Below are 26,561 nucleotides of genomic sequence, written 5' to 3'. Positions count from 1 at the left end.
GCCACATGCATCATATTTTATGTTGGTTGCTTCTGAGGCTTGGATTCACTTCTGATAGCTCCGTCTTGCATTCTGTTTTGTTCATAAAATTTCCCATTCTGGGTCCAGTTATTTGGCAGATAGTGTTTTTATCTATGGACCTTATAGCCTGTTTCACAGTCTCACGGTGCTCTTTTATAAGCTTGTTGCTATAGTTATCTTGATGATGAGGATGATTTCTTTGTGTCTGTAAAAATGAAAATACAATTCTTATTCAACATCAGTGTTTAGGGAGGGGGTTCCATATAGAAAAGGTGATTTGTGCTTAATTATGATGAAGTATGGAGCTTGCATAGCCCAGTTTTTTTATTCAAAATATTGTGAAATGACAAAGGAATATGGTGATATTAACGGATATTGAACTGGAGGCTTTTTCTTTTTTTTTCCATACATCTGGCTCAGGTGCTGTAGCATGAATATTTCACTATTTGCAGTTATAAAATATATATCTAGAAGTATTTTATTTGGGACATTATGCCCAATATATGCTACCCATAAATGTAAGTAGTACGATAACAAGATCTGTCTATTGTTATATAAAATCTGTTCTATTCCCCCAGTGAGTGGCCAAGGCCTGGTTTGTACTTAAAAGTTTTGCTGGCATAGCTGTGTTGGTGTGAAAAAAATCACAACCCTAACTGACATAAGCAAAAGCCCCAAGGTGGATGCAACTATACTAGCAAAAATGTCCTTTTGCCCCTTGTGACACTTTCTTAGGGTGCCCAAGACTGTGAATCACCATGTTAACCTCCTTCCTCAATGACCAAGAGATTAGCTGGTGCTAAACTGGGTAAAATTGGGTTAAAAAAGAATTACGGAAGTTCCTGGAGGACAGGTCCACCAATGCTATTAGCCAACGCGGTCAGAGACACAACCTCATGCTCTGAGTATCCCTAAACCTCATCTGCCAGAAGCTGAGACTGGATAACAGGAGATGGATCAATCAATAATTGCCCTGTTCTGTTCATTTCCTCTGAAGTATCTGACATGCGTCATGGTCAGAAGACAGGATATTGGGTTAGATGTACTATCAGTCTGAGCCAGTATGGCTGTTCTTATGTTCTTACAGGCGTCATCTCCCTGTCTTTTGTCTATTAGCCCCTGAAAATCTCCTCAGGGGACTGCCAGTTGCTGCTTTGCCTAGCAGGTTAACATGTGTGTGACAGGGTGTACCAACCCTACACTGCGGAAGCAAGAGTTAAAAAGCTGCTCTGGGCCCAAAAGGCTCTGCTTCCTCACCTCCATTGGGCATGCTCCGAGTGAAGGGAACAAATGAAAGGGAGTGACTCAGTTCAGTTTGGGCTGACTGAGGAGGAGAGTAGTCAGGTGCAGCAGCTTCCTGTCAGAAACTGCCTGGGCTCCTGAACACCTGGACCAAGCCTCATAGCCAAGCCACTGGAAGCCTGTTGACCGCAGGAGTGATGACACACTGTGTGCAGTGGAAGAGGCTCTGGAGATGGATCAGAGGGGAACATAGGAAGAACCCCAAGTCCAACTTGTGACAATGTTGGAGGGACTGGAACAAGGATAGAAAGTGATTCAGGGAGTGCACTTAGGAATATCAGGCCTGAGCCCTGTGCAAGGGCCACTATTTCAAAAGGTCCTGGGTCAGAACCCAGAGGAATAGGGTGGGCTTGGGTTTCCGACTACCAGTGGGTGACACTATCACGAACTATAACCACTGGAAAAGCGACTTTTGGACTCTTGCCAGTGGGTGATACTACCCTGAAATGTAACTGCAAGAGGAATCAACACTTGGAATATCGCCGCTATGTATTACGCCTAGAAGTATCACCATTTGGTGGTAATGCTGGCCTGTAGCACACAGCTAACTCCCCTCCAACAACTTGATGTACCCCAGTCCCCAGACTCCTCAGAAGCATCCTCTTGCAGTATCCAGCGATTGTCTATGAACACTCACAGAAATTACCAGTTAAGCAGTTCCCAAAGGAACAATACACACACACGTTTTTTTGGCTCAACTGTGTATCAGCTTTAATATAACAGCAGCAATCTATTTATGGTAAATAGAAAAAAAACACCACACCTATTATTAACATAGATTAATTAACAAAGATTAAGATTTAACAGATAGTGAACAAGCAAATAACAACATAACAACATCAGGGTAGAAATAAAACAGAAGAGGTATAACATGCTTCTTATAGTCTAAACTTAACTTTACCAGTCTAATCTCTTACCCAAACATCCTTCAGTGCTTTCAACCAAATTCTGGTTGAGATCTTGTTTTTATGAATGTAATTGCACTGCCCAATTACTCCCTAGGAAAAGGATAAAACAGGAGTCCTTTTGTCTCCCTATTATACCCCAAAATTTATTGTCTTTGCACCCCAAAGACAGGTCAGCCCCCTGTGGTTTTAGTCTCTGGTATCTTCCAGTGATGATTTCACATCCTCATGTTGAGTTGGAATGCAACTGTATCGCCTAGTTTGCCTCAAGATGCTTAATTTACATCAGACACAGCAATAGTAATAGACATGCTTTACCTGGCAGAAAACCTGTTTGTCAACACTGCGTGCTTACATAGTTAACATTTTTAGTGGGCACACATAACTCCTTATGCATCATCAGTACATCTCATAAGGTCTATGATAACCAGTGTGTCACCAGCTTTCATTTAAGATTTCACATGACATTCTTCACAGATAAATACTATCACAGCGATGTGTTGGGTGTAGTGAGTTTGTCAGACCTAATAAGAGCTGCTCACACAATAGTGAACTCTTTGCCAGCCAGCACAAATGAGCCTCTGTGTCACTAAGGACCTAATTCAGGAAATCATCCCTGCTGAGGATATCACCTAAGCACATGCTCTGCTTTCCTATTGATTCAATGGGACTACTTGTGGAGTAATTTACAATTCAGCATGAGTGCAGATAACACATCTGGCCCAATGTCAGTGAGACTATCACAGTATATTCCTGTATTAATATTGCATTTATAAATACTTCATCTAAGAACATGTATTAAATGGTCACATAGAGAACGCTTTTTTCTATATGTTATAATGTGTTTCATGATTGGCACAATTGCTTTAAAGATACAGTTTGATTAGTCCTATGAAAAGCACTTTATTACATCTTTCAGAAGACATGTCCTGTCATATTGGGTTTCATCAGTTTTACATTCCTATGGCTTTACTAATAAAATCCAAAGCTAAACCTATCTCATTTTAGATGATGTATGTTTCTCCCCATGATAAGATATCAAATATTCTCTCTGCAACAAGTCATCTTTAATAACAATTTCAAAAAAAAGTTTTAAAAAAGTTCTTTCAGATAACATTTGACTGCAAATTTCCTTCTTCAGTCTAAGAAGGATGACTTGAAAATACGAGGAGTGCACTGAATCATTAAGCATTGACAGGGGACTTTTGGCTGACACATTTAACTACACTTCTATTAATAATCAAACATGCCAAAAAGATGGTGTTACACTCAGGTGTTAATCAGAACTCAGTAGGGCCCTGTATAAATTCCTTTAAACTGATTAAGGAAATGCAGTACTGGATGCATGGAGAATCAGTGTGAAATATGGAAGCATGACATGCACATGCCCGTGAACCTCGACCATTGTGAGAAGAGATGATAATGAAGCTGTTGTAGAAGATGCAACTGTATTTAATAGACACTACTACAACCCTGGCTTATAAACCCATGCAAACACCCCAAAAATGCACCAATACCAGGAACTGGAGGAATAACCTCAGATGCTACCTAGCTGCTCTCTCTGTCTCAACTCATATTTGGTAAATATGAAAAAAAAAGAAAAAGAAAGGTAAAACATGTAAAGCATCATTCTTTAAGGCTTAAGATTAAACCAATCTCTAACCCAGTGGTTCCCAAACTTGTTCCACTGCTTGTGCAGGGAAAGCCCCTGGTGGACAGGGCTGGTTTGTTTACCTGCCGCATCTGTAGGTTTGGCCGATCACGTCTCCCAGTGGCCATGGTTCACTGCTCCAGACCAATGGGAGCTGCTGGAAGCAGCAGCCAGTACGTCCCTTGGCCAGTGCTGCTTCCAGCAGTTCCCATTGGCCTGGAGAAACGAAGCGCAGCCAGTGGATGCTGCAATTGGCCAAATCTACAGACAAGGCAGGTAAACAAACTGGCCCAGTCTGCCAGGGGCTTTCCTTGCACATGCGGGGGAACAAGCTTGGGGACCACTGCTCTAACCACTAGTTGTTTCTAGCAGATATCCCTAGCGGCAAATTATCCCACATCTGCCTACTGCAGGGTTTTTTGCAGCATCTGGGGCTTGCCACTGTCAGAGGCAGAATGCTAGAGTAGATGGAACACCTGTCTGATCTAGTGTGGCAATTCATGTGTTCCAGCTCCATCTGTACATGCTTAGAAATGGATTCTAAAGAGTAGAGGCTTGAAAGCTCCTGGAATGCAGATTTATAACAGAAGAGCAAGGAAAATGTTTTAGTTAAAACTTTACAGAATAAGCATCAGCAAGTTAAGCTCCACCTAGGCTAATGACCATGCGCTTATTTCACCAGATGTTTTTTTCCCTACTTCTCACACCCAGTCTAATCAAAATGACAGCACATTTTAATGTCTACCAATAAATCAATCCATTCAGTGTGCTGGTGACATGTTCCAGAACAATATGAAATTAAAAGCGTAAAGGGAGGACATTGCAGAACAATATTGATATATTTGAAAATACATTTCCTCTAAGCATTACACCTTGTCTCTATTTGTAGTTAAATATCCTATTCAAATGACTACAAAATTATATTCCAAGAAGTGCTAAATGTCTGAGTTAGATCAGCAACAGCAAGGAGACTAATTCCTGAAATTTGGTATGGATTTCTCAGCAATAATTCATGTTGTTTTCCTTTTGCAACATAGATTCAACCAAAGAGAGTTGGGATTATACTCAGCCCTTATCAGACTCAGAGCCAGACTGAGTTTGACTTCTGTTTGCAAGGATGGAGCAACTTGAACTGTTTCAGGACTGGACGCTGTTGTAATGGGTCATTCAGGGTTTTCTGAAGACAAGTGTAGTAGCTCTGCACTATCAGTTCATTAATCACAGTCCTTCTCCCTCTGTCCATCCCTTCCCCCCATCAACTAATTTGCTAAATTTCATTGTTAATTAACTTGTTTACTTCAAATCTGCCCAGTTTGTCTGTCTGCCTGTATCTATGAACCATCTAGCTAGATAGCTGTTAGCCCGATCTTTCACAGTATATAGTGAGCATCTTCTTGAAAGTGCTAACGTCCTCAATTCCCATAGACATCAATGAAGGCACATAGATTTTGGTTGTTTGTTTTAATGAATTGTGGCTTATGGGAACAATTGGTAATACTTGCTTGTCATTTATTTGGTGCCTTTTATAGAAGAACCTGACGGTACAGAGGAAAGTGAAATTCAATCACCTTTAGGATCTAATTTAGCTTTTTGCATAGCCACATTACACAATAGCATAAGCTAAGAAGAGGGGGACACAATAATATTTCAACGCAGTCAAAGGGCATATTTAGGCAGACACTAATAGTAAATTCAGTGCTTCTGTGTCTACTCACATTTATGCAGGTTTACATCAGTGTGTCTCCCCTGACTTGAATAGAGTTCCCACTTACACATGTGTAAGTTAGTGGAGAATTAGCCAAATGGTATGTTTGTGATTATAAACTCTTCCACATAACAGACATTCCTGAGATAGTGAAATTACAAAGAGAAAAGGATGGCTCCTCAATCCTTAATTAGGAATCAAAAAGGAAAATTTTGGAGACACAAAAGGGAGTTGGTTTCAGAGGTGTAGCTGTGTTAGTCTGTATCAGCAAAAACGAGGAGTACTTGTGGCACCTTAGAGACTAACAAATTTATTTTGGCATAAGCTTTTGTGAGCTAAGACTCATTTCATCAGATGCATTGAGTGGAAAATACAATAGGAAGATATATATACATGGTACGTGAAAAGATGGGATGGCTGTTTCCTCTCCATTTCCTTCCTTCCTATGCTCACAACCTTCCTGCTACTCTTGTGTCAGCCTATGGTGCCTTGCAGCTGTGCTCAGTGAGAGGCATTAGAACAGCAACTGCTAGCAGTTACCCTATGGTCACCTTTGATGAGAGGTCCATCATTGTGTCAGGCAGTGTTAATTGTCTGATGCTGTGACATGGTTCCCAACGGAACTATCAAGAGGGACAAGACACAATGGCTGGGCTCACTGTTTAGAAGCAGGGCATGACTATTCTAGTTATTGCTTGTTATTTGGCCAGTCACTATAGTGGCACTGGAATATCATCTAGTGTGTTTGGAAGATTGTGAAAGTTGTGATTCCTGAGCAATAAACTCGGTTCAAGACTTTTGTTTGTGTGTGAAATATACAGAATGGGTTTCAGTATACCTGCAAGATCTCATCAGACTAACTAAGCTTACAATCTTGTATTTGGCAATATAGCAAAGTTTACAGGGACTTCAGGTACTATTTGCAGAAAGCAGAGAGACAAACATATTTATAAGCATTATTTTCTTTCCTGGAAGGCAACCTTTACACTACATTGATTTTCTCTTTAGTTAATACTCAGGCAGCATCCTATTTTTCTACAAAGCAATATCCACCATTAATTCTACTACCCATTTCCCATAAATACACACAACTAAAGATGTGATAAATGTTGTAGAAACCTAAGCTTGCTTCAAAATGGTGAGCAAATGATTATTCTGATGTTTTTGGTATCCCTTCTATTTTATGTGTGCTCGATAGAAATATTGAGAGCTTACTGTATTCATAGTATACTATTTTCTGCTACCTAGTGTCAAATGAATAAGCCATATACGAAAAAAACCTACATTGGTAGGTCTACAATAAGGATGTGGAAAAAAGATGATTCAATGAAAATTTTCCACTTGTACCTGGTTCTTGCTGTTCTTTTTACTACCTTGTAGTCAGTAGTGTTACCTTGGGTGCTTTTAAAAAGTCCAAGGAAAAGTAACACTGACTCATAAGGAAGCTTGATCTTCTTTGAGAATCTCTGTTCCCTTATAAAATCAGGCTGAGACACTAATAAATAGAAACAGAGCCAGCAATCTCATCAAAGAAAGATTATCCCACACGGCAGTTGTAAGAACTCTCTAACTACATTTGAGAGTCTGGATCTTTCTTTTTAAATCTTCTCTCTCTCTCTCCATCTCTCTGGCCCACTGATTGTTTAAGTATTTATTCACACTGGAATAGTCATTGGGCCAGAGAGAAGGTGAGAACGACTAGTCATTGGGCCAAAGAAAGAGTGAGAATGATTTTGTAGTCCTGTAGTTAGTGCACCCACCTGGAGGTGGGAGATGTTGGACCCTGTCCCCTGCTCCAATCACTCTTTCATTATTTATCCACAGTGGAACGGTTTCAACAGGAGAGACCATATCAGAATATCTCATCGCTCAGTGGATACAGCATTTTCCTGAGAGGTGGGAAACCCTTTTTCAAACATTTTCTCCCCCTCTGGCAGAAATAGGGGATTTGAACTTGTGTCCCACATCCTAGGTGAATCTTCTAACCACTGAGCTAAAAGTTATAAGTTGGGCCTTACCCCTACCTCCTTCTCCAGCCGAATTCTCAGTGGGACCCAGTCCAGTAAGCAGCCTCTGAGCACACCTATCAGATGGGGCTCCACATCTGAGTTAGGCAGCCCGGTTCATGAAAAATCCTGGGGCTTAGGCTGTAGATAGAAGTTTGGATGCCTAGAGGAACACAGCAGTTAAGAGGCAGAACCACTGGCATTTTAGGGAACTTTTGCTGAGTAAGTTTGGGCATCTATAGGATTCAACAGGAGTTTTGTGCATCACAGTGGTACCAAAACTGGTATTTAGTGCATAACTCCTTTTGAGCATTCAGGCCTTAGAAAACAAAACCAAAATCCCACTGTGGACAGTTTCAAACACATAACAGGGTTACATTTGTCGAGTAAATGGGTGGTTGTAAATTCTTCACCTCGCCCTGAGAGTGATATTAGCAATGTTTTCGAATCCCACCTTGAAGAGACCTTCAGTGATGTTTCCAAATGTTTGCTGCTGCAGCTCTGCACTGCACATAAGGCATGAGATATTCTGATACTTACTGAATAATGATTTCCCACAGCTTGTAAGAAACACCTGCCCATTTGGGCACAGTATATAGAATTACTCCAGGGTATCGCAAACTGATCAGCACAGAGCTACTTAGCACAGATGTTTCTGTAATTTTGATAAATAGGAAAAACACATGATCTTCAATAATTCTCAGATTCACCATTCTACCTGTATGAGGTACTGCTCTGGAGTTTGCAACATCAAACATGAGAACACTGGTTGTCTCTTAAGTTACTTATCTCTTTTAGGGAATGTCTTGACTTGCTCACATGGGTTCGCATGTTAGCTAAGTCTGCCACCAGAGTACACACCGCAAAGCTCTACACATACCATACCCCATGTGGCTACATCCACACCGACAGCTGCACGTTGCATATCCCATTGTCCTGAGTGCTCTCATGATATGGAGCACCCCCTAGTGCTACAACTTTTCTCTCTTTCTCTGATACCTTGTAATTTCAGCCTGCCATATTGTAAATTACTTCTGGCCATGCAACCGGCTCAACTTCTGTCCATTACAACTTGTGGGTGAAATACGGATCTGTTTTATCATCTGCTCCTGTTTGCGAGTGAATGATCCCAGAATAAATGTTTGGAGAAATGCTAGATGGCATTTTGGGAAGTTTCTGAGACAAAGAAGGTGGAGGAGTGTTAAAGGGCAGGGGGTCCCTCTGGGATTATCCTGGAGTCTCCAGGAATTAAAAAAATAATCCTTAGTTAAAGATTGTCATGTGATGAAACCTCAGGAATATGTCCAACAAAATTGGCAACACTAGCCCATTCATGGCAGACTGAAAAGATCTATTGATTGCAGCAATTGCAATTTATTTTCCATGTGTGTAACAGCTTTCTGGTAGAGCATAACTAGAACAGCATGGTGGGACCACATTGTCCTGCATACCTGGGATGACCCACAGTGTTTTTGAGCCTGTGGTTATTCTGGGGGACCCTCCGTACCTGCTGCTAGCATGGTCCATGAAACCACATCCTGAAAACACAGCAGCTGCTAGAAGAAGGTTCAGTTACATGCTCAACAGTTGCAGGATGATTGTGGAGTGTGTCTTTGGCAGACTGAAAGCATGGTGATGTAATTTACAAAACCCTTTGGACAATGCTGTCCATATGATTGTGCCCTGTTGTGCTCTCCACAATATCTTTGAGGATGCAAGTGAACATTATGAAGACTCCTCTGGTTTGCAGGCTAGGTTCATGCAACCAGAAAATGCACCCTTTCTCTCTAGGTCTGCTTCCTGGAGTGCAAGGAAAGTAAGGGATCCCATCTGTGCCCACATGTTTCCATGTCAGGGTGAAGTTAATGAAATCTGAGGATGTTCTTGCCCTACACTCTGTGCACTGTTAATAAATATTATTTTTTTTCCAGTTTTCCAACATCAGTTACCTATGCATGTCTTTGTTTATGGATGTAATATAATGGGTCTATGACACCCCAGAACCCAGCACAGATCATGGGCAAAATGCCTCTGGGGCTCTGGACAGAGATTGTCTACAGTAAGCTATGTTCTCATTGTTCCCCTTGTCACCTATCAACCCCTGCATGCCTGCACGAGTTGAGGGATGGAAAAGGCACCATAGTGTAGGGGGTTTTTGCTGCCCCAGATCTCAGCACACACCAGCGATTGTTTTTGTGGGTGATTGTATCCCAATATGCATTGGTGTTGTGGGCAGTGGGCAAATGGGTCCTCCATCTAAGAAGTTCATGGTTATGGATGCAGTTATCACACAGGTCTGTACAGATGTCCAGTGACTGAGGCCTTGGATGGCACTTCATATGTCATTCCTTCCTCTGTGATAGTAAACCCCTAAATTCCTTAGAGCTTTAGTTGTCCATGTCACAGAGAACATAATTCACAAACAAATTCAGTTAGTGAAAAATAAAAACTTTGATTGTAATATGGGGAGAGGGAGGAAAGACACGAACAGGTGTGCTTTACAGCACAAGCTCCACATAACCCCCAACACTACAAAGCATGAAAAAACAAATAAATTCCACAACAGAAATTTGGAACAGTGGAACAAAAAATATGCAACTAGGAAAGGCAGGGAAAAGTAACAGCTGATGAATGATTGCAAGGAATTAGGCTTAAGTGCAAAGTAACCCTGAAAGAAATAAATTATAAATAACAAAGTATGGATGTTTCAACTGTGCACACCAAAACCTTGTCAGATATATAAAATACAGGGGAAACACCAATAAAAACTAAATGTGCAGTACAGGTCAAGTGCAATATTACACTGTTGCTTATTTTTACTGCCCTTTCAATATACCCTTGAACTTGTACTGTATTGCAGTTATTTTTAATGGGGTTTACCCTCTACTTCATATGTCTTACAGTGGTTACGCACACCGTTGAAAGTAACACACATTGTTATTTCTGGTTTCATCCCTCTCCAAGTATGGAGCTATAAAGTGTGCACATAACAAAACCATCAGACATAAAATACACAGGAAGCCCCAATAAAAATAATTGTGCTGTAAAGCAGAAATTCAACATTACACTGAAAGGGATAACACCAGAAATAACACTGTGTGGAACTGCAAACTGCCCACATGAAAAACCTTGAGCACATATAAAGTGCAGGGAGAATCCTAAACAAAGGTAACTGTACAGAGAAGCACTACTGCAGTATACATTGCCTACATCAGTTTACACACATCACTAAGAAATACCCCTCTCTGCTGTATACCATTTTCAAGTCAACAGAGAACTATATTCGTATCACAGACCAGTAAGTGCACATGGCAGACAACCCAATCTGCTTTCAAAGCACAAAAAAGTGAAGAATTTGTTTTAATAGAGAAGCACAGATAGAACAGAAATAAGCAAGTGTGCAACTGTCAGTATGGCAGGAGAACATTTCTACAGTCCAAACTTGTAACATCCACCATACTGCACTGAAGCAGTAGTGGAAACAGTTGCTGGTTGTGGCACATATAGTCTCCTTACCTCCAGGACCCCACCAAGATCTCCTTTCACAGGGCTCTGCAGGGGTTGATGTTCATGCAGGAGGTCCATGGGGAGTCAAATTATTGCCAAACCCTGAACTGGTTCCAAGACGTGCTGATATGGAAGAGACTCCAGTTGACCTGGAGGGCAGAACACAATGTAGCTGGCACAGGAGCGTCCCATTTTGGGAAGCTATAGAGCTGTCAATGGAGCTTGCTGAACCACTCTGGTGGCTTGCATAGTGATGATCCGCTCCAGGAACAGCCTGTCCTGCTCGCTGTTTCTCCTCTCCTTTTGAAGGAAAAGTTCCAGCATTCTCCCCTCTTGCAGTATGTGCATCTTTTTCTTGGCCCTCTGGAAGGCAAGGAGCTCCTCGCTCCTTTGGGCCACCAGTCCAATAGCTATTCCATATTCCACTTTTTCCAGACCTGCTGCTGGCCACTGGCAGTGCCCCCTGTGTTGGATAGAAAGCTTGGCTCTGCAGATGTCAAAGTGCCTGCCAAAGGAAGAAAGCACATAGTATGTTTATTTTATTTCTATGTAGGAATGAATGAATAAATAAATAAATATATAAATTAAAAAACCCACTAAACTAATCTTTAATCCTACATCCAAGGCCACAATTGGCAACATTATGGAATGTTTAGAAACCTCTCCTTCATTGTTTCTCATTTCTGGCACTAGAAGAATGAGGCACACAGAGTATGGTAAGTAACATTTTTTTTTGAATTATGAAAAATATTTGGGATTCTGGAACTTGTTTTGGGAGAGAAGGGTGAAATCCTTTTAATGGACATTCACCAATGGTGACTCTTATTTTGGTTCCAGGCAGGTACACCCTTGGAGAACATAAATATTTTTTAAAATATTGGCGTGTTAAAAGGAAATTTTATTTTAGACAAGTGGAGGGATCCCATCAATTTATGCACTGAAGATTTTTAGGGAACTGATCATGGAATTGCATGTCATTGAGTGGAGCAACTTAGTGATTTACCATGGTGGTTCAAGAAAGTTTTCTCTCCCCAGAAATCTGCAAAATCATCTGGAATTTCTGGTCCATGAAAAACTTTTAGATATTGTGTTCCAGGAGTGGAGTGAAATCAGGATGAAAAATGACCAACTTTTGCAGTAGCATGCATACTTTCACTGGTGGCAGGTGGAGGAAGAATTGAGGAATTGTTCCCTTTAGGGATCTGTGGTTAATTGGCACAATATTAACAAGGTGGAAGGAACACAAGCCAGAATAGAGGAAGAACAGGTTAAAGAATGTTTAGAGAAGGTGGATGTATTCAAGTCATCACAGCCTGATGAAATTCATTCTGAAGCAATCTCAGAACCATTAAAACTTTTCTGAGAACTGGAGAAGGGCAAACATAGTACCTATCTTAAAAAAAGGGAACAAAGAGGACATGGGTAATTATAGACAAGGCAGTCTAACTTCAATACCTGGAAAGATACTAGAAGAAACTATTAAACAATCAGTTTGTAAGCATCTAGATGATAATGCATTATGATTATAAAGAATAGCCAGCATGAATTTGTCAAGATCAGATCACACCAAACCAATCTAATGCCCTTCTTTGACAGGGTTACTAGCCTTGTGGATAGGAGAAAGCACTAGCCATGATATATCTTGATTTTAGTAAGGTTTTTGCCACTGTCCCACACGGCAGTCTCATAAGCAAATCAGGACAATGCAGCATAGATGAAATTACTGTAAGGTGAGTGACCAACTGGTTGAAAGAGCTTATTCAAAGAATAGTTATCAATGGTTCACTGTCAAACTGGGAAGACATACCTGTGGAGATCCCATGGAGGTTAGTCTTGGATCCAGCGGTAGTCAATAGTTTCATTAATGACTTGGAGAATGGAGTGGAAAATACACATACAAAATGTGTGAATGACATCAAGCTGGGGGGCATTGAAAGCACTTTGGAGGATAGGATTAGAATTGAAAATGACTTTGACAAATTGAGAATCAGTCTGAATTCAACAAAATGAAATTATAGACTCGTAGACTTTAAGGTCAGAAGTGGCCATCATGATCATCTAGTCTGACCTCCTCCATATTGCAGCCCACAGAACTTCACAGATCCACTCCTGTAACAGACCCCTAACCTCTGTCTGAGTTACCAAAGTCCACAAATCATGGTTTAAAGATTTCAGGTTACAGAGAATCCACCATTTACACTAGTTTAAACCTGAAATTTGATCCATGCCCATGCAGAGAAAGTCGAAAAACTCCCATGGTCTCTGCCAATCTAACTTGGGAAAATTCCTTCCTGACTACCAATATGGAGCTCAGTTAGACCCTGAGCATGTGGACAAGACCCACCAACCCACTAGCCAGACACCAGGGAAAGAATTCTCTTTAGTAACTCAGAATCCTCCACATCTAGTGTACCATCACTGGCCATTGGGTATATTTGCTGTCAGCAGTTGCAGATCAGCTACATGCCATTGTAGGCAGTCTCATCATACCATCTTAAAGCCAGTTAGGATTTTTTCCCACTACTGCTCCCCTAATCAATAAAGATAAATATTATATGCCACATTTAGGAAGCAAAATCAAATGCATAATTACAAAATAGAACTGGCTTGGTGGTAATACTGAATAAAAGTATCTGGGGGCTATAGTGGATCACAAATTGAATATGAGTTAACCATGTGATGTAGTTGTGAAAAAAGCTAATATAATTCTGAAGCATATTAACAGGAGTGTTCTATGTAAGACATGGGAGGTAATTGCCCCTGTCTACTTGTTACTGGTAAAGTCTCAGTTGGAGTAGTGTGTCCAATTCTACACTAGTGTGTCCAATTCTAAAATGACATTACACTTTAGTAAAGATAGGGACAAATTAGAGAGAGCCCAAAAGAGCAACAAAACTGATAAAAGGATTGAGAGCCTTAAAGAAAAGATTAAAGAAACTGGTCATGTTTAGTCTTGAGAAAAGAAGATTGAATTGGGACCTGTAATATTCTAATATGCTAAGGGTTGTTCTGAAGAGGACAATGATCAAATGTTCTCCATGTCCACTGAAGGCAAGACAAGAAGTAATGGGCTTCATCTGCAGCAAGTGCAATTTGGGTTAGACATTAGAAAAATCTCTCTAACTACAAGGACTATAATAGGCTTCCAAGAGAGGTTGTAGAATCCCCATCATAGGAGTTTTTATGAACAGGTTGGATAATAAGCTGTCATGGATGGTCTAGGTTTACTTGGGCCTGCCTTGGCACAAGGGGCTCGATGTGATGACCTATAGAGGTCACTTCAACCCTACATTTCTATTTCTATTACCTTCCTCCCCCCCACTACCTCCATGAGGTATCCAAAATGGATGCCAAGATAGAAAAAAGAAGAAAAAAATATGATATTTTTTGTTTTTGCCCCCAGCTTGGCATCCATTCTGGATACTTCATGGCAGCTGCAGCAGCAGGAGTGAGGGAAAGTACTATATGGGGGTCTGAAGTGCACCAGCCACCATCTAGTATAAACACACAAACACACATCCTCTCAGCATGAAACATCCTCCTCCAGGACAATTAAGTTACTTGTCATAACCCGCAAATCCTGCCCTAATAACCCAAGATGAAGTTCATGTACATAATAAAATGCGTGATGGTTCGGCTCTGACCTGGATGCAGCTCATTGCCCTGTCCCTGCTCCACACTCTGTTCAGATGCTGTCTCCACAGTCTGGTTCATGTTTCCATCCCAAAACTAATCTTCAAAGACTCCTGCAGGAATGTCCTCAAACCCATCCTGCTGGGTGGCCTCCATGGGGCATCAAGCTCTGTGGACTGCACTTGAGAAAGTGTGTATCCTTTACTGCCATCCTCTGTTGAGGATACTTCATATTCCTGCCTCACAGTCAGACCCTCAGCATTCAGGATGATATAGTGGATGAAGGTGGGGTCAATGGTAGGAGCAGTACCAAGCACACTGTCGAGCTCTTGGTAGCAGGGACACATTCTGGGAGCATTACCAGACTGACCATTAGCATCCTTTGTCTTTTGATAAAGGGATTTGAGGTGTTTAATCCTATCCCTTCATTGCATCTCTGTCTGGTGGATGCTCTGCTCAGTGTACGGGAAATCGTCTCATACAGATGAATTATAGGACTGGAAGGGATCTCAAGAGATCTTCTAGTCCAGGCCCCTGCACTCAAGGTAGGGCTAAGTATTATCTAGAAGATCCCTGACAGATGATTGTCTAACCTGCTCTTAAAAATCTCCAATGATGGAGATTCCACAACCTACCTAGGCAATTTATTCCAGTGCTTAACATTTTTCTAATGTCCCACTTAAACTACCCTTGCTGCAATTTAAGCCCATCACTTTTTGTCCTATCCTCACAGGTTAAAGAGAACAATTTTTCTTCCTCCTCCTTGTAATAACCTTTTATGTACTTGAAAACTGTTATCATGTCATGTTACACAAATTCCTTCCATAATCATGCATCTCTGTGTAGTCACACCAGATGGACACCAGCCCCTTGATGCCACTCTCTGAGCAATTTGAGATGTGTTGGGGGATGGACTTTGTTTTTAAAATGGTGATACAGTAGTTAGGTGGAGCAAGTTGTTACAGCAATCCACCTGCACAAAAAAGGAGGGTTCAATCCTGCTCAAGGGAAAGTAAATGTCAGGTAGCTTCTGGTCCACAGAGAAAAAGTGGGAGGGAAAAAAGGAGGCTGAAAGGTGACAAGACATATGACAGGGAATTGTGGTAGTGACAATGCAGGAGTGCATGGACTTGAGTGTAGTTCAATGCATCATTGCTCCATCCACATCACAGACTGGGAGGATACAGAGGTGGGTTAGACGGTGGTTGTCAAGGTTCCTTTCTCACTCTGAACTTTAGGGTACAGATGTGGGGACCTGCATGGACACTTCTAAGCTTAATTACCAGCTTAGATCTGGTATCTCTGCCACCGCCCCCAAGCATTACTTTTCTTCCCTGGGTAGTATTGAGAGATTTCACCAATTTCCTGGTGAACACAGATCCAAACCCCTTGGATCTTAAAACAAGGAGAAATTAACCACCATCCCCTCATTTCTCCCACCAACTCCTGGTGGATCGAGATCCAACCCCCTTGGATCTAAAAACAAGGGAAAAATCAATTCTTTCTTTTAATTAAAGAAAAGAAAGGTAAAAGAAAACCCTCTGGGAGAGATTAGAATACCACCTACTCTCACGGACAACAGATTCAAAACACAGAGGATGCTCTCCTGGGCAAAAACTTTAATACAGATAAGAATACCCAAATTTGATAATTCCCTTAATGGTACCAAGACAAGTTACAAAGAAAATAAACATAAACCTATTTATCCCTTTCTGAAACTTACTACTCTGATAAGAGGCTGGTTCCTTGATCTTTTTCACTCCAGCTGAAACTGAAACTCAAGACAAAGGAAAACTTCCCTCCTTCCTTTTGAAACATCTTGTTCCCCCATTGGTTCCTCTGGTCAAGTGTCAGCTTGGCTAGGTGAACTTCTTAACCCTTTACAGGTAAAAGAGGCATTAACCCTTAACTATCTGTTTATGACGGTGGTATATGGTAATACCCACACTCCAAGGCAGGCACACTACCTCCCATTCTACATGCACCTACATTCAAGCACTCCTGCCTGGGGTGGGAAGAAGCCTGGACAAAATATTGTGGTAGAGCCCAGCTGGGAGGGCGGCTGGACTGGAAGGGACAGTGTTGGTTGGTGGGGATGAGCGACAGAGGAGAGAAGGGCGTAGGGATTGGTAGTCCACTGGGCCTGGATGCTATCAACAGCTGCCACCATGACCTCTAACTCTCACAACAAGTTTTCTTTCTGTTAAAAACTAAAGAAATATATAGCAAAAACATACACAGAGAACGTACTTTGTTGACACAGTTAAGGTTTCCCAGTGACAACTTGTGTCCTTCCAGAACACTAAGTTCAATTAAACTTCAGGAATCCAGGAAATACAGAGTTAAGGTACATGCCAACATAACCTAAAACCTGCCCTTTTTGAGCAATACCCCAAAGCCCCAAATAACACACATACCCACACTCTGCCTTTTCATTGTACAGGAAAGGAGTTACTTGCACTTGCCTTTCACTCAAACAGTTATCCTACTCTCCTGACAAAATATCACACTTGTGAAATTTAACACACTCAGTCTTAGGATACCATCTAAACCTAAACTTTCCCTTAATCATCAGTAAACCCACAGCTTGCTCTCATCTCCCTCCTCACTACTGACAATTCCCGTGACAAGAACCACTCCACCCCCAGTGCCTCAATAGTGAGACAACCTATACGATTTTGCAATAAAATGATGCAGACTAGATCCTTGGCATACATGTCCCTATTTCCTTTGCTCTCACACATGGGGTGGGCACAAACTCTGATCTCCTCATTACACAATCACAGCTCTGTGACACCTCAAACTAATTCCCATCTCCGCGGCTCACAGACACATCTCTACCAACTTGCCCCTTCTACTGTCTCAATCATTCAAAAACCACAACTCTCACACTGAATGCAGCTGCTGTGCGTGCAGATAAATTCAAGTGACTATTGCCAGCTCCAGGAAGCAGACTCAAGGTTACATGGGTATGTGCCTTAACTCTGCATTTACTGGTTTTCTGAAGTTTGAGTTTTGCTGAACTGGACATTTTGGAAGGACCTGAGCTGTCCTTGGATAGTGTGACCAGATGTCCAGTTTTTAAAGGAACAGTCCTGTGTTTTGGGACTTTTTCTTATATAGGCACCTATTATCCCCCACCCCCTGTCACGTTTTTTTACAGTTGCTATCTGGTCACCCTATCCCTGGGAAAGCTTAACTCTGTGCTCACGAAGTATTTTTATATTGCCATTTATATATTTCATTGAATAAGAATTTCACCCTTTCATTTTGCTGGTCTGCATGAACGACACTTGAGCACTAGTAACTGTCCTAGAACTCCTGGGAAGAGAATGAAACCAAGAGAAAGACAGACCAAGTTTCACACTGTCAGGAGTTAGGGAACTATGTTTTTTTATTGAATGTGCCAGTATTTCTGAGAAGCAGGTAAGCAGAGAGAAAGAAAAGCATTCACCGAGAAGCATGATTAGTCTCCTACTCTTCAAGAAAATTGTTATACTCAAGGCCTTGCATTTTAGTGGAGCTCATTTGTTCTGATTTTAAAGGTTCAGATTAATTTCTCTAATTTGGGCAGTAAATAAGCCATTAGCCTGGCTAGTTCTAACAAATGTCTGTAATGTAAGGACTTTCGAACACACTCCACTTGCCCATGTATTTCTGCTTACCCAGGCTGCAAAAGTTAGTTTGTGTATTACAGTGTAGCACAGCCTTCAGATAGTGCCTAGGGACAGATTCTCTGCTGTGTCTAGATTATAGCATGGGGAAACCAGGGAGCTGGTTCTGGCTCCCTAGTTGGGATAGTTGAAAATTTTCCATCCAAACTGTTTTTAATGGGAAACTGGGTTTTTAACGGAATGAAGTTTTTCATAAAAAGTCTTTCCTTTCAAGTTTTTTTTTCAAAAAAAGCCCCCAAAACCTAAATTTTTGAGCCAAACCCCAAAATGATGATCAATTAAGAATGGAAACAAATGGTTTTGACATTATCAGATCAAAATGTTTGTTCTCCAGCTAGTTAGACATGACACTGCATCGTCTTGAGCCACCATACTGCCTCCTGGGGCCCGAAATCACAATTGCCCTCAGAGACCATAACCTTCTGCCATGGGTTAGAGAAGCAGAGCAATGGGGATGGAATCATAGCAGTTGACGCCATCATCTGTGTGCCTGCTGGGGACACCCAGACAGTTTCAATTGCTTTTGCATTGCCTGAATAGCTCAAGAAGAGCGAATCAGGGCAGTGAATTTGCTTCTTAAACTTCAGAAGCACCACAGATTTGTCAGCACACCAACCAAATTTCTCCCACTTAGCACTGGGAACAGAACAGGAATCAACTCTCCTTCCCGGTAGTGGAACCAGTGGTGAAGTCTCTGTCCCATTAGCTTGTCCTCCTGGATAATAAAGGACTCCACATAAATCCAGAGAACTGTAAGCCTGACCCTGGAAAGAAAGAGATGTGTATATGTAGCTTTAATTTCTCTGAGTCCTTTACTCACATCATGTGCGTCTGCAGGAATTATAAAAGGTTTTTAATAAAATAATATTTTTCCCGGACACAAACTGTACACAACCCAGGATGGGAGTAATATTTCATCCCAACTTAAGTCACATGTTGTAAGCATACCATCTGAATCCTCCTTCTGCTTGTATTATAATTTATTTTGTTCATAGCTTTTGGTGAACTGTGTGGGCTGAAGCATTATGGCTTTTCAATATCTCACTAAATATATTTGGAATGCCTAATTGAAGCTTAACCTTCAGTTTGTTCAATAAATATATTCTCAATCTTATAGTTCTGAAAAAAAAATCTGGTCAAGGTTTTATTTAGCTAGTTTTGTTTGCCTTAAAAGACAGAGAACATGAAGACACTGCAATGGATTGCTGCAGTAGAGAATCAACAGGGTAAAAGACAATTTTGATGATTTCTTCATTGCATTGCAATTATATCAGTACACTTGACAATGAAATAAACAAATAGTAAAAAATAATTTCTTTTCTATCTACACAATTTTAATTAGACTCATTTATTTAGACTTGAATACAATTTCTCAAGACTTTGCAACACGTATTTAAGCTAGTCTTCCACAAGGAGATGTATTTATTATCATTTATTAAGTATGACAGCTAGCTACAACGGTACTAGGCAGCTCAAGATAAACATTGCTGTCAAAAATAATATTTTATTGCCAAATTTATTAGAAAACAAAGTTCTCTCCAGGTTCATTAGTTATTAAGCTTTTGCTGTTTTAATTGTTATAATAAATATACTGACTTATTTAATATAGTCACTAATTTTTATGACACATCATTTCTATAGCTAGCAATAAATGTCCCTACAGATCCTGATGTATTTCCCTGTTCAGCTTTTTGTCTTCACCTTGTGATTTTAAAATTGAATATAAAAATAGGTAAGAAATGTAAGATTTGCAATATGTAAGATCAAAATAAAATAACTCTTGGGTAGATGGGTCAGTGTCACAGCTACAGAAATAATAAACACACATCATTTTAGAGTATTAAAAGAAACCACTGTCAGAACTTGAGAAAATGTTAAAGGGGGCAATTCTCTCTGCTATCAGGGTGATAAGTAAAGTTTGGGCAAATAAGTGTAACAGGTTATATGCCTGATGAATATATCTCCTCTTTTTCTTTGCATGAATGGTCGGCAAGCATCACAATTTTCTCAAATGTATTCTTTATTCCGAATTATTCACTGAAGAGTTTCAGGAAATTATTCCTGGCCTGTAACTCATTCACAAGCAACTTCCCTAGGGTATTCATTTTTCAAAATTCTAACTGTTTTTACTGGATACACAGATGACATGCATCCTCCAAATAGATTTGCCTCATGAGAGGTCCATTGCATGTGACAAGGAGGAACCTGGGAGATTCCATTTTCCATGCAGGGACAAGGAGGAACCTGGGAGATTCCATTTTCAACATCTAGCCCATGGTTAATCTTCATTTCTTTATTTGGCACCTGATCAAATGCACATTGAAGTCAATGGAAGGAGACACATTAATTTCAGAGGTCAGTCAATCAATCCTGTGAGGGACATAACACTTAGAATCAGGTTGTCAAGGCAAATACTTCTTATGAATTCAAAGTATGCATTTTGTGAATATTCTTCTATATGTGCTTAAAAATCACTATGTCTGTTAACAAATGGATTTACTATCATTATTATACTGGAAGTTGGTGGTTGCCTGGGGGAGCAGTGATCAGGACCATATTACCTTTAACATGGGCAAAAAAAGGAGAGTCCACTGGTAATATATATACACTAGGTGCTTCAAAAGGGCACATATTCCAAAGATGAAAAAAATTATGAGCAAAATTGACCAGGAGGAAAAAAATTAGACAGAAAAAAAGAATGAAAACTAGGAGTTCTTTAAGAAGAGTTTTTCAGATAGCCAAAAAAAGGTGATTCCACAATCAAGAAAGAACACAACTTTGACTAAAAGCTCACCTGGGTTCAGTGGTGAAGTGAAGGGAGCAATTAAAGTTTAAAAAAGCAAACTATAACAAATGGCAAAATGAGGTAGTAGCAATCAATATAAATTTAAAGTTATGAAGTATAGAAAAATTATAATGGAAAAATCCCCATTTCATAGGGCCCAGGACAATAAGGAGTTTTAAAGTATATTAAGAATTTAAAAAATCCTAGTAATGATATAGGTCCATTACTAGCTAGAAAAGGTAAAACTGTTAATAATGATGTACCTAGGAACAAGAGATGTAGGTCACAACTTCAGAATAAGGGACTGTATCCTGGAAAGCAGTGTTTCTGATCAAGGGTCACAGTGGATAAGCAACTCAACATGCACTCCCAGTGCAATGCTTTGGCAAAAAGGGGAATGGTGACAAAGGGCTGATCTACACTACTGCTTAAGTCGATGTAATTTACGTTGCTCAGAGGGTGTGAAAATGACACCTCCTGGGCAACGTAAGTTACATTGACTTAAAGTGGTGTCCACACTGCGCCCTCACACTGGCATAGTTTCTGCCTTTCACAGAGGTAGATTAATTATGCTGATGGGAGAGCGCTCGCCCATCAGCATATCATGTCTTCACCAGATGCGTTATGGCCGCACAGTTTAACCGATGCTGATGTAGCGCAGTAGTCCAGACTTGCCCTCAGAATAGGGAGGCGACTTTACTTCTGGGTATGCATTGGAAAGACTGATACTGGAATACTAATACTGCCACCTTTTAAAAAAGGAAGTTGACAAATTGGAGAGGGTGAAGAAAAAGAGCCCAAAAATGCTTTCCAGTGAGAGCCTTAAAGTGCTCCACTTAGTTGATCAAAGAGAAGACTTTAAAGTGACTTGATTATGATGTGTAACTATCTCCACAGAGAGAAAATATTGGCCTCTTTAATTTAGTGGAGAAAGGTATAACAAAAACCATTGGCTGGAAGTTGAAACCAAATACATGATTTTCTAACAATTAGGGTGAATAACCTTTGGAACAAACTGCCCAGGGAAATAGTGGATTCTCCACCTCTCAGTGTCTTGAAATCCAAAACTCAGAGCCGGCTCCAGGGGTTTTGCTGCCCCAAGCAGCCCCCCCCCCCGAAAAAAGGCTGCGATCGCGATCTGTGACAATTCAGCGGGAGGTCCTTCGCTCTGAGCGGGAGCGAGGGACCCTCGGCCGAATTGCCGCCAAATAGCTGGACCTGCTGCCCAAGGCAACTGATCTCTTTGTATATAGACTGCATCATACAAGGACTTTCCACTTCAGGGACTTTGTGAATCCACACAAAATAATGAGGGTTCCACAGGATTTATACCAAAACTTTGATCTAAATTCTGTATTGACATGGGTTTCACAGATACATGAAATTATTAATATCATTATTGATAGTAAATATTTATATTGTGATCGTACTGGAAGGCCCTTATTGGGATTGGGGCGCCATCATGTGCTGGGTGCTGGACAAACAGAAAAGAGACATTCTCTGCCAGGCATGGCTTACAGTCTAAAGACACAAACCAATGAAGGGTAGGGGGATATATAGGCAAATGTGTATAATAAAGGACTGGCACAGCTTTGTTAATTACTTGTGTAGTAGTTGAGTTTTGTTTGTTTAAATGGGAGGATGGTAAGGCAAAAAGGAGTAGGAAATAGAGGTGGTTGATTTTCTTTTTGGTCAGGATGATTTTCTGTTGGGAAAATTGAAATGACAGCTCCCCAGCTGGAAGGCTCTTGTCAACTTCATTTTCTGTCAGAGAAATTGACCAAGGTCTTCCTGGAGGGTTGCTGACTCTGAATGTCCTGACTCTCTGCCTTCCTACTGGCTCCAGCCAGATAGATAGACAACTGGAGTGTGAAGTTTCTCCGGTCTGGAGCTTGAGAGTGGGCTGAGTGGCTGGGCTTTCTGCCTCTAATGCTCCAGAGCTGAGGGGGGGGGGCGGTAAGATAGGGAGGCTGAGGGTATGTCTACACTGCAATGTAAGCGCAGGCTCAGACTCAAGGTCAAGCCCAACCCCTTCCATCTACACCTAATTCTGTCTAACTCAGGATTTCTCAAACTTCGTTACACTGTGACCCCCCTTCTGACAACAAAAATTATTACACAATTTTGGAAAGAGGGACCAAAGCCTGAGCTCCACTGCCCTGAGCCCCACCATCCAGGGCTGAAGCCAAAGCCTGAGCCCTGCCGCCCAAGGCTGAAGCCCTTGGGCTTTGGCTTCACTCCTGGATGGCGGGGCTCAGACTTTGGCTTCAATCCCGGGCCCTAGGAAGTCTAATGCCAGCCCCTACTTTGGGGTCCTGACCGACAGTTTGAGAACCGCAGATCTAACTCATGCTCAGACCCAGGTCCTGGCCACAGGACCCTGCAGGTGTGTAGAGTTTGAACTCAAGTCCCGCTGGGGCTCAGGCTTAAACTTAATCATTTTACAGTATAGACACAGCTCAGGCCTAAGCCTCCAGACTTGTGTCCTCAGAGGCCACCGACGCTATCCCACAATCCCATGGGGCAGTTTTCTTTGCCCTTTCTATCTCAAGAGTGGCTAATGGCTCATAGGAAATGGAAGCAATGTCCCCGGCTCTCAAGTACAGCTGCTCGGCATTTAACCCTTCCATTTTGTTCTGACCACTGAGTGCAAACAGAGTGAACCTTCGCCTGAATTTGTAATGGCTGCTGACACGAAGAAATCCTTTGCTATGCATGCTGCTAGCTGGGCATGCGGTCACAGACTGATAGATTTGGGTTAATTTCTGTTATAAGGTGAGCAAACAGTTTGTTTTTAGCAAGAGTTCCAGGAATGATGACACAGACTAGATAACAGCAAAGCAGCTGTCAGCGCTGGGGATTCATCAGACCGGTGACGAATGCAGGGAGCGGATTATGCGGCTCAAGACTGACTACTGGAAAGCCAGGGATGTGAACTGCACCTCTGAGAACATGCTGGCATCCTGCCTCTTCTACAAGGAGTTTGACTATGTTGGGTACAGTACCAGACACTGAGCTGGGTACTGCACGGAGCACAGTGCTCCACGACAGCCTGGTCAGCTGGGACGGTGACCTTGTCACTCCTGAATCCAGTACAGAAGTGGAGGGAAGCCAGCAAGCACTGGACAAGGCTGCCAAAATGACTTGTACTCAAACTGGTCCCCGAGGAGACCAAGAAGCTCTGTAATTTTTTTTTTATTGAAATTGTATGCAGAGGTGGTGCCAGCCCACTGAGGTCCCTGAGCAGCAATATTCTGGGGGGTCCCCACAACACATAATAAAAAGCAAATGGGGCCCCATCTTGAGATGCTCGGGGCCCTAAGCAATTGCTTTTTCTGCTTATGCCCACTGCTGGCTCTGACTGTAACTTACCATTGTCTGTGTCGTCTTTTCACTGTGATTAACTGAATTTTGTTTAAGGACATTCTGGGAATTGAGGCTTTCCTCTCAGAATATACTGAGCTTTGTTTTATAAAGTATAATTTTTTGGCCTTGAGATTCCACAGGGCTTTTTGCCTGGGGATGCTCTAAACCTGTTGTAAAGTACTCAAACAATAATGCACTGTTTGATGTCTGCCTTTAGGCCCTTTGAACTAGGCTGGTTCTTTCAGCTCAGCAACGTGAGCCCCTTGAAGGAGGTCCCTGGGATCAGGGGCAGCTCCAGGAACCAGCGCTCCAAGCTTGTGCCTGGGGCAGCAAGCCATGAGGGGCGGCCTGCCGGTCGCTGTGAGGGCAGCAGTCAGGCAGCCTTCGGTGGCATGCCTGCTGGAGTTCTGCCGGTCCCACGGTTTGGGCGGCAATTCGCCGGTGGGTACACCGAAGTCGCGGGACTGGCAGACCCTCCCGCAGGCATGCCGCTGAATCCACGTTACCAGCGGACCTCCCACAGGCATGCCGCCGAAAGCCACCTGACTGCTGTGCTTGGGGCGGCAAAATACATAGAGCCACCCCTGCCTGGGATGCAGAGCAGTCATGGACCAGTCCAAGTGGAAGCATTTCTGTGATCATCTTACGGTGGACATTCTCGACAGAGCCAATAAGCAGGTGCAATACTATAGGGGGAAGGGTTCACAGTTAGTAGAAAGGCAAGTGGAAAGGCAGTCAGACTGCAGAGCAAGAGGACAGAATTTTAACAAGTGAAGAGAGGCTGGCAGTGCAGGAACATTGGCTAAGGGAGGAAGACAGAGGCCAGCAGAAAGACCTGTTCGAGAGGCTGCTTACTTTTATGGCCACCAGAGTACAGTGTCTTGCTGATGCCCACCACCTCCTGAGTCTCTTCCATGGTTCCATGTGCTGCAGACTAGAGACACTTCGGACAATTCAGTGGTTGGCTGGCCTATGCAATTGGGTCTTATCAGCAAATGAACAAGGCAAATCTACCTCCACTCCCATGCTGACCATCTTCCTCCATCAGGCCTCCACTCCCATGTAACCACCTGCCCTCATGTACAACTTCACCCCATTCCCTGCAGCAGCATCAAGTGCGTGCTAAACATGGAAGAAAAGGAAAGGATAATGGGGGGTAGGAGAATAAGGGACACACAACATTCGGAGTCTATTGTTTGGAACTTGGGTCACTGTTCACACACTTTGTTTTCGCTAAAGGTTTTGGTGTTATTTATTACTAGTGTTTTGCTGTGCTAACGGCAGCTGGCCTGTCTGGTGGTAGTTTAATATTGTGCTTTTCGAATATATGTTAAAAAATAAAGATTTTTTATTTTATTTAGAAATTTTATCAACATCTCTTCTTTACATCATAAAACATATATTTCAAATAATAAAGTAAACACATGATACTGGACAACTGGGAAGTAGCAGGCGACACTATTTTCCCATACATTTCTCTACATCAAGCTGTACTGTAAAACAAATTTCTTGCCACTCACCGCCCCTCCACCCCACACACACTATTTTATATGCAGTCATGTCATTCATAAGTACAATGCCTGGCAATCTCCCATACACTCATTTCCTTGTGTCACATGGCAGTACCTGTTTTACTGTAAAGCCCGTACACTCACATTCAGAAATGTATGCGTGTCCCTCTTCCATTGGCCCATGCAAGTCTATAATATGGGGGCACAGAGCATCCCTGATTGGTGTTGCCCAGGTGCATCCTGCCCCAGCTGTAAGAGGTGCACTTTCCGGTTGAGTGTACTGGATCAACAATCCTTTCCTGCCATAGCCCCATTCAGGGGCAAATGGCTTACCTTTGGCTTCATAAAGACTATGAAGAGCACAGCAAGTCACAATAATGCACACAGCATTGATGACACAGGAATACAAACATGTCTGTAAACAGTGTCAGCAGTATTTCACAAATGCATATTCAGCCATCATTCTGCACCTGCTGAGTGCCAGTACCTTCTTTT

Source organism: Gopherus evgoodei, chromosome 7 (genome assembly GCF_007399415.2).
Source record: "Gopherus evgoodei ecotype Sinaloan lineage chromosome 7, rGopEvg1_v1.p, whole genome shotgun sequence".
In the NCBI taxonomy this organism is placed as follows: domain Eukaryota; kingdom Metazoa; phylum Chordata; order Testudines; family Testudinidae; genus Gopherus; species Gopherus evgoodei.
The sequence above is the reverse complement of the archived record's forward strand: the minus strand, read 5'-3'. Positions refer to the sequence as shown.